Source organism: Sapajus apella, unplaced genomic scaffold, assembly GCF_009761245.1.
Source record: "Sapajus apella isolate SASKATOON/1434 unplaced genomic scaffold, GSC_monkey_1.0 scaffold122, whole genome shotgun sequence".
Taxonomy (NCBI): domain Eukaryota; kingdom Metazoa; phylum Chordata; class Mammalia; order Primates; family Cebidae; genus Sapajus; species Sapajus apella.
The window spans coordinates 2,028,950-2,042,801 of NW_022437062.1; the positions used below are offsets into that span (position 1 = coordinate 2,028,950).

General features: G+C 45.9%; 1 pseudogene; it reads right to left on the minus strand.

Moving 5' to 3' along the window:
- Positions 1–4,501: 4,501 nt before the first annotated feature.
- LOC116538767 lies at positions 4,502–12,878 on the minus strand (annotated as a pseudogene).
- Positions 12,879–13,852: the final 974 nt, after the last annotated feature.

A 13,852-nucleotide genomic window follows, 5' to 3' on the forward strand; every position in this document is an offset into this window, starting at 1 on the left:
TAATAAAAGGTATAGAAAATTGTACAAGTCGTAAACATTCAAGTCAATGAATTTTCACAAACCGAATACCACTGTGTAATTAGCACCTAGGTTAAGAAACAGAACTCGGCAGCACCTCAGAAGCCCGCTTCATGCCTCATCTCCCAAAAGCAACCTCTCTCCTGACCCTTAACTACATAGGTCAGTGCATCAGTTGCCTCTCGCTGCAAAACCAACAATCCCAAAACTTCAGTATTTTATCACTCACTCACCTGGGGCGGGTGTGCAGGCAAGTCGGCTCATCTTGGCTGGGATCTTTCTTGCCAGGTCTGTCCTGCAGACCCTGGCTGACGGATGAAGCAAGTAGTAAGACATAGGCATGCAGGAGAAGAGCAGCGAGGTGACCACCCGACACTACTGGTCAGAGAGCAGGCCCGAGAAGCTGGAGCCGCCTGCTTTTATTCAGTGCAGGCACAATGCCGAGAACCTGGAGCAAACACAACCTGTAGGTAATTAACATTTACTGTGCCCCTTTCAGGGAACATCACATGTGCAGATGATCAAACGTCAGTTCCTGGTCAACAAAAGTGAACAAGCCTGTTTAAGATAAATCCCCCTACACTCCCTTGGGCTCTGCAGAACTTTCCACCCTTTCAGAAGGTTTGCGCCTTTCCCTATAGTTTTTCCCAGCGCTCTGACAGATCCCCCACAGGCTCACTCTTGCATCTGGGGAGCTGGGGGACAGCTCGCCTCCAGCAGCCTAGCCAGGGCATGGCCATCGTGATAGCGGCGAATAAGAGAACAAACAGAAATATGCAGGCCTCCTCTTTGCTCAAGAAGACAGGATCTGACAGAGCCGGTGTTAGAGTGAGGCTAGCAGAGGGGGCTAGAACACTGAGTCATGCAAGTGCAGGGTCTGCTATGCCTTTATGGAAATTTCGACACTTTGTTCATGATAGATTTTTTTTGCCTTAATTTTGATTTTTCAAAACCGTACATTCCATGTTATTTTTCTTGATTATTGAGGCTTTTGGTGCCTCCTTAATTTTAAGGCTGGGCCTTCATTGTCTCACCATAGTTCTGACTCTGCTGGGGACATACACTCCGCATCTTCAGTGAAAGGAGCTGCGGTCATAAGGCAGAGGGCATGGGTTTCAAGAGATGAAGAATTAGAGCTACTAGTGCAATCAATCTACCACAATCAATTTCGGCCATTTTTGAGGCTGGGCCCAGTGACTTATGCCTGTGATCCCAGCGCTTTGGGAGGCTGAGGCAGGAGGATCACTTGAGCAAAGGAGTTTGAGACCAGCCTGGGCATCATAGGGATATCCCATCTGTACACAAGGTTTTTTAAAGTATTAGGTGAGTGTGGTGGCAGGCTCCTACAGTCCCAGCTACTGAGGAGGCTGAGGTAGGAGGATCCTTGAGCCTGGGAATTCAACACTGCAGTGAGCTGTGATTATTCAACTGTACTCCAGCCTGAGTGACAGAGCAAGACTTTCTTTGGGGCCATTTTTGTATTCTGTATAAATGGAACTGGACAATGTGTATTCCCTTGAGTCTGGCATCCTTTTCTCAATATTATATTTGTAAAATGCATCCAGAGTGTTGTAATTGTAAATCATTTATTTTCATTGCTATCCATTGTACAAAGACACCACAGGGTTGACGTGCATTTGGATAGTCACCATTTAGAGCTATTAATACCATTGTGTTGAATGATCTAGTATAACTCTCTATTAAATATACATGCATTTTTGTTGGACACGTACTTAGGAATGGAATTGCTGGGTCAGAGGGTGTGTGTACATTCAGTTTTAATTGTTGCCAGTTTCCCAGCAATTAATTCGTTTAGCTTTATTAAAGCTCTTCGTATGTGGTAGTATGAATCTTCCAGGATTGTTCTTTAAGATAGTTTGGCTGTTTTGGGCTCCACATTTCTAAATGAACTTTAGAAATAGCTTGTCAATTTCCACAAAGGAAAAAAAACCTGCTGGGATTTTTACTGGGCTTGTTTGGAATCTGTAGACTAATTTGGGAAGAACTGACATCTCTACAACATACCTCCATGTCATCTTAAACTGCTCTCCCTGTCTCATACTTTTGTATATCTACTTTGAATAAAATAGGTAGCCAATAAATACCTAAAATAGGTGGCTAATAAATGCATTGCAAAGCTTTAGACTTAATGATATTTTTCAGCCATAATACACATCTGCTATGGTTCAGACGTCCTCACCAAAACTCTTGTTGACATTTAATTGCCATTGTCACCGTTTTGGGAGATGGGGCCTGTAAGAGGTGATTAGGTCATGGGAGTTCTGCCTTTGTGAATAGACTCACGCTGCTATCACAGAAGTGAGTGAGCGATCTAGGGAGTCTGGCCCCCTTTTCCTCCCTCCCTCCCTCTCTGTCTCTATCTTTCTCACATTCCCTCTCTTGCCCTTCTACCTCCCTGCCACAGGATGACCCTCACCAGATGACAGCACCATGCTCCTGGACTTCCCAGCCTCCAAAACCATAAGCTAAATAAATTTCTCTTCATTATAAATTATGCATTCTGGAGTAGTCTGTTACAGCAACAGGAAACCAACGAAGACAACCTCTTCCAGACACCTGAACTCATCCTTCTCTCCCATTACCCTAGGCCTTGCACATGCTCTTCCTTAGACGAATATAATTCCCTCCCTGCCCTCTGTCTCTCCTACCTGACTAAATCGAGTCTTCCTTGACAAATCTGTTCAAATGTCACTGCTCTGCAGAGCAGCAAGTCCTCTTTGTTTTCCTCCCTCTGCACCCCTTCACCTGATTTTAAGTTGCCACGTTGTATCATAATGAGCTGCCGGGGTTCCCACTAAACACTTGGGTGTCTACAAGAGCCAGCCCAGCACTAAGTAGATTTGTGTTGAATAAACGAAAATGACCAACCCACTTTTTGCTGGGCTGTTTGTTAGTTGATTTACTTTGTCTTTGTAAGACTTCATCTGAATTTAAATTGAGTCAAGGAAAACATGAGTGTTCTAGTTTGGCAAAGGAGTACATGCCTATCTGATGTTTGCTTCATTATTTATTTTGATTTGAAAACATTTCTTTATATTATATTAAACCTCTTTACAATAGGGATTTGAAGCGAATAAATTGTTTGGTCTGATTCACAGCACAGTTTCCAAGTCAGTCTAGAAGAAAGCCATCAGCTCTGATATTTCCAGTGACCAGTAGCAAGAGAGCTCATGAAAAGGCAGGCACACCTCCAGTGACCACTAGGTGGCAGCTTCACTCTCAATATGACTGGATTGACAACATCCATCCAAGAAGTCTGGGGCAGGCAAGTTGGAGCACAGGGCGAAGCTTCACTAAGGCCCTGTGGGTGGAAGAATGAAGACCCAAACTCAGCCCTGAAGAAGATGGAGTTATGGAAAAAACAGCACATATGTAAAGGAATGCCACTAGACGTTATTTCACTGAGAGGTTAGCTAAGTTAACCACAGCCACAAAATTGGTAGAGAAAAGACATGCAGAGACCCGAGACAGGCCAGACCGTGTTGGAAGGCAAAGGAGTGTCCTGCCCACCCTCCACAGCTGGAGCCCAGCCCCTTAGGGAAAGGCAGGATGGCTGCGGGCTGGTCATTGCTGAGCCCCTGGTCATGTGCCGAGTGACAACCTCAGATGTGTCTCAGCCAAGACTGCTTGCTTCTCTTCTAAGAGACCCCAGAAGGAACCCCTGAGAGGCCCTGCTTGGTCTTTCTAGTTCCCATTCCAAAGCTGAATAAGGGACTTTTCATGCTCAAAGTATGAACGGGGGGCAGGGCTTAACTCCACAGAAAGCTGAGGTGGCTCCTATCACAGCAAATCCAGACACTTCATGGGTCCACCTGCAACAGGCCACCCAGGGCCCTCCAGGAAATTACCTGGACTATTAACCTTGAGGAGGCTGCAGGCCAAAATCACCAGTGGAATTCTATCAGGACTGTATCTTTTATATATATATAAAGCACAGATTTCTTCTGTCCTAGAATAGGGAAACTGAGGCCCAGAGCAAGCCAGGGATGAAGTAAATGCAACCCCCGTGACTGAGAAGGGAGCCTTCGGGTGGGCCTGAGGAGACAAAAGGAAGCCATCTTGGCGATACCCAGGTTATCACAATATAACACCCACTCATACATTTGTGGAAGGGCTTTAAGTTGTGCACACGAAGAACATGAGTAATCAGATTCTTCTGAATCAGTCGTCATAAGAGAACCTGTTCTCTTCTCTTTCTCTGCTACCAACCCCAGAAAGACTGCAAAGAACAGACACTTGAGTCTACCCCAAACTGCCAAGCTCAAAAGACACTGCACCAGCGATGAGGTAATAACCACCAGGGGTTACAGGATCCGTGAACAGGGTAAGCTCCTTCACTTGCCTTCTGCTGGAGTGTGAGTTATAAAATAGACTAACAACGGCAGGGAGAGACAAATTTTAAGAAAGAGCTAGTAAGAAGCCACACGCAGCTTCTCCCCACATCTTCCGCACCACACCGACATCAACCTCCAGACCTAGTTTAGGTGGGGAAAGGAACTCCCAGAGGATGTGAGAGGAGAGGTTGGCGCGCTTTCCCCCAGGTGGACCTTCCCAAACAGCAGCCCCCACAGACGCATCTGCCGCTGGGTCACAGGGAGACAGGAAGTGGTGAAGGGCAGGGCACAGTCAGGTAGGAGGGGCTGGAAGACACTTTCAGGCTTCTTTTGGAGTCAAGCTTTGTAATGGAGGAGATCCATGCATTTCCTTGGACCCGGCATGGTCTGAAGACATGAGCTGGAGCTTGAACAACATGCCTGCCCCAAAAGGACCCTTGGAGAAGAGAAAGGAATCATCTTCTCCTGGGTTCCAATCCCCGAGCTCTTGTCGGTGGCCCTGGGTAAGATGTTCGCTTGCTCTGAGCCTCAGGTTTCCTCCCTGTCAAATGGCGATAACATTACCTAATTCCTAAAGTTGTTAGAATTAAATAAAATAAAATTCATCAAGTTTCTTGTACAGAATAGATGAGTAATAAATGGGATGAGTGTGGAACACCTTTTTGGGATGGAGCCACGGACTAACTATGAAGCAGCAGAGAGTTCCATGTGCTTCCTGAACAGGCCAGCCTCTAGCAACACCTGTGGCAGGGGACATCCGCAGAAAAGTTAACCCAGGGGTGCCAAGAAGCACTTGGGACCAGAGGGAAGACACTCTCCTCATCACTAGCGCACGGCTAACCATGGAACAGGACTTCTCCACCACTGGCAGCCACCAAGGAAAGTAGGGGTACTAGAGGCAAGAAATTATGTTCAATTACAGAATACATTCCATTTTATCAGGCAGCCTCCTGATCAGCCTGCACCGTGGTCCTGCCCCTGTGTTTCTGCAGTAGCAACATAATTATCAATTGCTACTGTAAAAAATTACTGAAACTTTCACAGTATAAAACACACACTTACTATAATTTAGTTCTATGGGCCAGAAGTCCCGTGGGTCTCATAAGACTCAAATCAACGTCTCAGCAGGACAGCGTTCCTTGGTGGCAGCTCTAGGGGAGAGTCTATTTCTTTGCTCATTCTGATTTTGACAGGTCCATGAGACTGTAAGACTGGGGTCCTTGCTGGTTGCTAGCTGGGAGCTCCTTGAACTCCTAGAAGACATTTGCTCTGTCCTTACATATAGTTCCTACATCTCAGAACCAGCAACAGGGCAGGGAATCCTTCTCTCGTAGCCCTCTCATTGACCTCACTTCCCCTAGACACATTTCTGTCTCTGCCTGCACTTAGCGAAGGCTGTCTGCTTCTCAGGATTAGATAGGGCCCATTAGGCTAATCCAGGATAATCTCTTTATCTCAAGACCCCTAATGTTAACTACACTTGCAAAATCCTTTTTGCTATTAAGATAACATATTCACAGCTTTGGAGAAATGAGAATGTGAACATCTTTCCATTGGAGGGGGGCATCTTTCTGGCTATCAAGCTATTAAACGTTCACCAGGCATTTATTTATGACCTTAATGGCCAAGTACCATGCTATGTGCTGATTCTATGTTGGCATAAGAGGCATCAGGGAGGGGAGAAAGTCTAAGCTGGGTGGTGCCACCCACTGGGACATCTGACTTCGAGCTTTGCAGTACTCCAGGGGATTCTGGTCGCATAAAATACAATGTGGATTGTACCTCTCACCTCCCACCTCCCTTAACCCTCTTGACTCCCCAGTCCTTGCCCCTGACTTATACAGGCTGAAACCCCAGTCTGAAATTGCTGGAGGTGTCTGAATAAGATGATTCCAGTTCTCTGGGAGGCAGGAACTAAGCCCACCAGGGAACTGAGATGATGACCCTGCTAGAACAAGAATCAGCCATAGCAGAAAAATCAGAGCAAGGCAGGACTTGCAGCAGTCCAAACAGGCCCCTGCAGGCAGATGCTGCTCTTGCCCTGAGCCTTGCATCCTGGCCTGGTTTCATGGTCCCTCCGGGGACTACAGAGGGAAATGCCCAGGTCCTCTTGGGCCCCTTGTAACTCCACATCAGAATAGAAAAACTGTCGCTAACTGAAGCCCCTTCCGGCTGAGGTTCCCTGGCCTATATTTTGCAGCTCCAGAGCTCATTACAGCCACCAATCTGCTGATACGTTCTCAACCACAAGGATGGTGAATCAGCACAGTGGTTGACTCTCAGCAGAGAGGCCGCAGCCTTCAGCAGAGCCCCCGGTGGGGCAGCCTCCTGATCAGCCTGTGCTGTGGTCCTGCCCCTGTGCTTCTTCCAGTCCTGGGCATCCCTGGCCTGGTTGGCACCCTAGTCACACACCCAAGAAGCAGTTCAGCTTGCTGAGCACAGTGCCTCCCAAATCCGTGGTGTAAGAGGTGAAGGATAGAACAGGGAGGAAGTCATCAGCACAGCTTGACAAGCGCAGGCCAGCGTTTGGCCAACAGCAGCTCAGGCTCTTTGCTCCAGTCCCAACCCAAAACATGAGTGTGCTGGTAGGGTGCTCCCTTCCTCCCCTCGAGAATTCATATCTGGAAGCCAGGTCCTGACAGCTGAGACACAGTCCCCATCACAGCATCACATTCTGGCCAGCCAGCCTTCTGGTGGCAGGAGCTGACACCAGGAATGGGTGCTCAGTCCTCTCTCAGTTAAAAAGCTTTTGCTTCATACCACAAAACCCAAAGTGCTCGCTGTGGTTGTCACTTCAGCTCCTAAAATTTGCTGGCAAGATAGACTTTTAGGGAATGATTTACACATCCACATAGCATTCCTTGTTTTAATCTTTCCTGTACCCCTCTTAGGGCTAAATTACTGATGAGAGCCCTGGGTGACACAGAACAAGCTGGCAGCAATGAGGAAGCTTGTCAGCAGTGACAAGCTCCAGATGACAGTTACTTGGCTTGGAAGGCAAGTCTTACTCTAAAAGGATCCTGCCCCCATCCCAACTCTGGATTACTTGGTCTGGTAGGTTTTACAGAGTATGACCCCAGTTTTCTGTTTAAGGACATTGGCCTCCAGATATGGCTAGGAGAGAGTTTTCCTCTCAGATCTTGCCCCAAAGGTCACCATGACAATGACCAGAATAATAAATGACTATAATCACATGCAATCTTTAGCTCTAGTAATAGAGTATGGCAGAGAACTCTGCTGCTGCTGCTGCTGCTGCTGGTGGTGGTGATGATGATGGTAAGGAAGACACTAGATGATCTGACCTTCCTCAGCCTCCGATGGCTGATTACAGGTAGATGTGGCTTCTGAAGAAATTTATATAATTCACCTCTTGTTCCTGATCCACTTTCAACAAAACTTCCTTGGAAAAGACTGTACCTTCTTTAAGTATGCAACACACAGTCATCTTTATGTTTTCCTACCAAGTTCCCATATTTCTGCCTCAGTGCGTTCTATAGTCTGAACCCCAGAAGCAATTTAATAGTTCAAACATCTGGCAAACAATTACATCACAGGGATTGTAGATTCCCAACCCAGAATGGAATCCTTGACTCCCTGCACCCCACTTCCCCAGTTCTGTCCTACCTCAAAACTGTCTACATCATCTCAACCACCCAACTTTTGGAGAAAAGGCGTGAATTTCCTCTTCCTTTTCATCGAGACTAGCCCAGGTCACAGACTTGATCTCTTTACTGGGAACCTAGGCTAATAATTTTGAGCATGCAAAATCAATAGCAAAAATAAAGTCCCATGTTGTAGAACATCCTCAACTCAAGAGAAAGCTCATTGGTTGAGAGAATTTGTAGCATCGCACACTGCCCAGGAATGCAGAGAACAGGTAGCCCTGCTAGCTCTTGTTGATTGAGAATGGAAGACAGCTCTTGGAAGGCAGGGAAAAAAATCTACGGCTGTCATGGAAAAAAAGTTCATGTTTTTTAAATAATGGAATCACAATGAACCAGAACCAGGGTGACATTAAGCTGGATGTCCCTGTCCTTAAAGTTGAAGGTGAGATCCTTTCAGGCAAAAGCAATGGTGTCACTGGGAGAGTCCCATGTGTTCTGGGAAGACAAAGCTCCCAGCATAGAACATCTCCTAACTTCCCAACTGTAGGAACCCTTAATTTAAGTGTCCAGTCATGTCCTGGAATTGCCCTAAGTTCCACGTGTGTCCTTAAAATGAACTTGGACCCTACTCCACTCCAGCCTACCAGCCTTTTTGCTGTTTTTCCAACACCCCAAGTGTGCCTCCACCTTGGAGGCCTTACCCACTATTGCCTCTGTCTGAAACATTCCTCCTCCAGCTTCTTTGTGGCTGATCCCCTCTTGCTGTTCACATATCTCCCCTCAGAAGAGATGATGTCTGATGCCCCCTCTGTGGTAGCCCATGCACCCTAAGGGTTCACCAGCCCACCTTCCTCTCTTCTTTTCTTATCACCGTCTGACATGATCTTAGGTCTGGTTTGCTTCTCGTTTACTATCTTCTGTCACCCTGCACAAGGGTGAGCTCCATGGGAGCAGGGGCCCTTGCCAATCTTGTTCACTGCTGTGTTCTCGAGGTTCAGATGGTATCTGGCACATGGTGGGCAGCCAATGAAAATGTGTTGAAGGAATATGGAAACATATTCAGTCATACATGTTTGGTGGGCTGGGAATCCCCAGAGGAGGTCGAACCGGAGGGAGAAAGAGAGAGAACTGGACTCTGGGGGAGAATCCCAAGGGGACAAGGGCTCTGATGGAGAGGGCAGGACCTGGCAGCCAGGCTGGAGTCTCTGCTGTACAAGGCTGTGTTATGTCATTCCCTCCCCAGCCAGGGAAAAAGAGCACTGATGTGTAAAATAACTAGGGCCCTGCAAGCCTGTGATAGAAACCCTTTGGAGAAACCTTATTTTCAGAGAGCTTCCATGAAAACCTCTGAGAACCAAAACACTGGGTGCTAGGCTAGAACCCGACCCCAAGGGTAACTATTAGGACGTGCAGGACAAGAGAGCCAGAAAAGCGGCCTGGTTTTCCTCCCCTTGCTGGATAGTGAGAAAACCAGCTAATAAAATTTTATAGATTTACTTATTTATTTGGCCATGTCGGTGTATGTTTGTTTTATTGTATATATTTAAGGTGCACAACATGATGTTTTGATATACAGAGTGAAAGAATTACTACAGTCAAGCCAGTTAACATATCATCATCTCACAGAGTTACCTTTTTTAGGTCGTGTAGCAAGAACACCTAAAATCCACTCTATAGGCAGATTTCCAGTACAGGTGGTCTTTGACTTAATGATGGTTTGACTTAAGATGTTTCAGCATTATGACGATGTCAAAGCGATACACATTCAGCACGCTACTTCACTTACAATAAGGTTATGTCAGAGAAGCACCTGTATATAACATTGCACGGTCTATGTGCTGTGCATTGGATTTCAAGACTTATTCATCCTACATAACTGCAACTTGGCACCCTTTGACCTACATCTCCCATGGTCCCTTTGGTGACTGCCAGTCTCCTCTCTGTTTTGATGATTTTTGGATTCCACATATGAGAGAGATCATATGGTATTTGTTGTTCTGTGTCTGATACATTTCACTTAACGTAATGTCCTCCAGGTTCATCCATCTTGTCACACATGGCAGGATTTCTTCCTTTTTAACACTAAATAATAGTCTATTGTGGGTCACGCACACACACACACACACACACACACACTCACACACACACATACACACACCCCACATTTTCTTTATTCAGTCGTCCGTCAATGGACACTTATACTGTTTTCATATCTCAACTACTGTGAATAATGCTGCCTTAGAAGCACAGTGAGAAGTCACCTGGAACCTTCTCCCTGCCACCACCCGACCCCAAGGCCTTGTCCTGAGTCAGGAAGAGAGAAGCCCAAGGGAAAAAAAAAAAAAAAAAAAAAAAGACAAAACGATATCTCTGTGAGCTCTGGAGATCTGAGGCACAGCCGAGATTGGAATTCTCCCTGCCCAATTCCAGAGTTTTCTGAGCTGCAACCCTGCAGGCATGCTTTGCAAGATACATATAATAATTCTTATTTTCCAGGCAAAAAAAATTAAAGACCTGCTGCTGCTACTACTGCTGCTGCTGATGGTGATGATAAGGAAATCACAAGATGATTTGATCTTCCTCAGCCTCCGATGGCTGATTACAGGTAAATGTGGCTTCTGAAGCAAATTTATATAATTTGCCTCTTGTTCCTAACCCACTTTCAGCAAAACTAAAATAATTCAAAAGTAATCCAGGCCAAAGTATGGTTGACTGGTTATAGAAACATACTTCTCTGACTGCCGGATTACCATACCTCTGGACCTCCTGCTAGGAGTAGAACCCTAATTTTTAAAGGCACCAGGTGGGCAGCGCTCAGGGGAGGCTGAACTGCTCGCTGCCCATATAAGGGAATCTTGATTAAACTAAGCCAGTGGTCTCAGCACTGGCTGCCCATTAGAACCATCCAAGCTAGCTAAATCAGCCTATCTGGAGTGAGTCTAGGCCTCAGTAGTTTTACAAAGCTCCCCCAGCGATTCAAACGTGCAGCCAGGGCTGGGATGGCTAACCTAAACTACTCATAATTTCCATTCTCATTAGCTGTGGAGTTCTGGGAAAGCAAAATTCCTTTCTTTGAAATACAGACATATTGTGTTGATGAAGCAGGCTGTGCTGCATCCTGAGGTGATGCCTAGAACTGTGGACACCATCTGGAGAACAAAAGCCAGCACGCTAAAGTCAGCAGGGGAAAAAGAAGGGGAAAGCCCAGCTACTCAAGATATTATTGGGCGCAGTGGCCTACGCCTGTAAATCCCACACTTTGGGAGGCCAAGGCGGGCAGATCACCTGAGGTCCAGAGTTCAAGACCAGCCTTGCCAACATGGTGAAACCCCACCTCTACTAAAAAAAACATAAAAATTAGCCAGGCATGGTAGCAGATGCCTGTAATCCCAGCTACCCAGGAGGCTGAGGAGGGAGAATCGCCTGAACCCAGGAGGCAGAGGCTTTAGTGAACTTAGATTGTACCACTGCACTCCAGCCTGGGCAACAAAGCAAGACTCCATCTCAGAAAAAAAGAGAGAGGAAAAAAAAAAACATTATTGAACAGATGAATTACCCAACCCTGAAACTGCTCTCCCCTGGACTTTCCGTGTTAAGTGAGTCAATAAAGTTCGATGTGGCCAGTTTTTGTTGGATTTTTCATCACTTGAAGCTGAGAGCATTCTATGTGATATAATCATATAGAAAGCAGCAGAACCAAAAGTCAAGCCAAGTTCAACTTTGAGGCAGCCAATAGAAGCAAAGAGTGAAGAGAGACCAACAGACAAGTGGGAGTTATCTGAATCAGATCAGTGGGTTTCTAGGCGGTTTTCAGCTATTGAAGGTAGTTTAAGGTTATGATATGTTATCTTGATTTTTTCTTCTTTTTTCCCTATTCATCAGAATCCCTACATGAAAATAAAGAACACTATCTAGTAATTAATTGCCAGATTTAAAAATGTAAAATTGGAGAAGAAGAGACCAGGTTTGAAATTTGGAAGGTGGTTGAAATTAACAGCCAAACTTAAGAATTCGGATTGCCTTGGGTTTCAGTAAAACATCAAGCAAGTTTACTCATTTAGCCAACAACCTCAGTGACGAATGAGTCAAACCAGTTTTTCAACCCAGTAATTTTTCGTTTAGGGCCCCCAAATTCAATGTTAAAAGGCCCCTTTCTAACATTTGGTGACTATAAAATAATCAAATCAGTGAAAAATCAGCCACCAGAAATAAAACTGCTTCTTGGAAGGTTCTTACACCTACCTGTCCCACCATACTCCAACAGGCAGCTTAAGGAAAGGGTCTATGCCTTACATGCAAACTGGAGGCGGCCAGAAATTTCCACAGCAGTACCAATAAACTGCCTGAAGGTGGCACTCAAGGGTGACAGTAACAGAGCGTCTGATCCGGCAATTTCAGCATTTGCAAGACATCAAGCCGGCTTTCTTTTCTTCCTGATAAAGCTAATTGCCTGGCATTAACGCACAACATAAGACTTCGAAGCACAAAAAGAATAACGGAATTATAAAAGGTATAATTTGGAGGCTTTGTCAAGAGCTGTGATGAGCACACCCTAATAGGTATAAATGTTCTGAAGTGCTAATGCTCTGTGAAGAGGGGTTTCTGAAGGAGGAACAATGCCTGCATTAGTATTCCGGCTCTGGAGAGGAGAAAGCTTTTTGGTCTGCAATCCCTGGCGTCCTGTTCTTTGCTTTAGAACACATCTACTTGATGCTTGCTATTTTTTTCAGGCACACTTCCCCTCTCTTATTTCACATGTTCATTCACATGAATAAAACATGCTTTTTACACTTTACCAGGTATTGAAGTGGCTGCCTGATGGAGAGGCTTAGATGCTCACCTTGAAGCGGTTTCCCCTAACACTGGGTCTGTGAAGCTTCAGGGTGCAAAACATGCTCATCTAGACAATATCATAAGACCTCTGAGTTTAGATTTTCTGCCCTACTTCCTAAGCCTGCATTTCCGACCCTTCTTCCCTTCAAAGCCCTATAAAAGTGTGCAACCTTGCTTCCTGTAAACTGCTCCTAGAATAGAGACTGCTAACACTTTCTCTTCTATGGATTTGGCCGTAGCCAATCTCCTACCTCCCAGTTCCATAGTGCCACCATCCCCGGAGCTCCAGTTCTTTCCCACCTTGGGCTGGGACCAGCATGAACAGATCTCCCTGGCACATCCCTTCCATTTAGGAGGCACTGGCCCCTGACCTAAGGTTGCCCGGTTCTTGGCTTGCTCCCTTGAAGATCACGTTAAATCTTACTGAGAAGAGAGAAAGAAATTAAAGTTTTTCTTATCTAAAGAGAACATTCTGTCTGATCCCTATACCTTCAAAGACCCTCCTCTGGGCTGGACTGTGATTGCTGAAAGGCAGTCAGGATGGGGGCTGATAGAAATGGATTGCCAGGTAGCATTGGTTAACCTCATATCTTTGGAAGCCTCTAAAGCCTCATCTCCTATTAGCAGGAAGACCTGGCCTCCATATTCTCTGCAATTCCCAAGCCTAAGAGCCTGGCCTGACTTCCTACCACCTGCCCCTTAAGGTTTCTTTCTCCCAGAATTGCCTCCAGAAGGAAGTAGGCCCAAAAAGGGGAAAATCCACAGTCAGACTTGTGGGGAGGGTATGAGCCACCAATGAGGCCTGAGGAAACAAAATTACATTGTCCCTCCTCAGGACAGAGCTTGTCCCCTTCATCCACCTGCATGTTGTGAGTTAGACGGATGAAAACACAATCTCCAATAGCTTGTGCTTTCTGACCAGTTACCCAGGCTAACCAAAGGTCACTGAAAGTGTTCACTTGAATGCAATGATCACATCTTTATTCCTCTTTGGAATGGCTCACAGTGTCCCATCCACAGGCAACTTCACAGTAAGGGGCA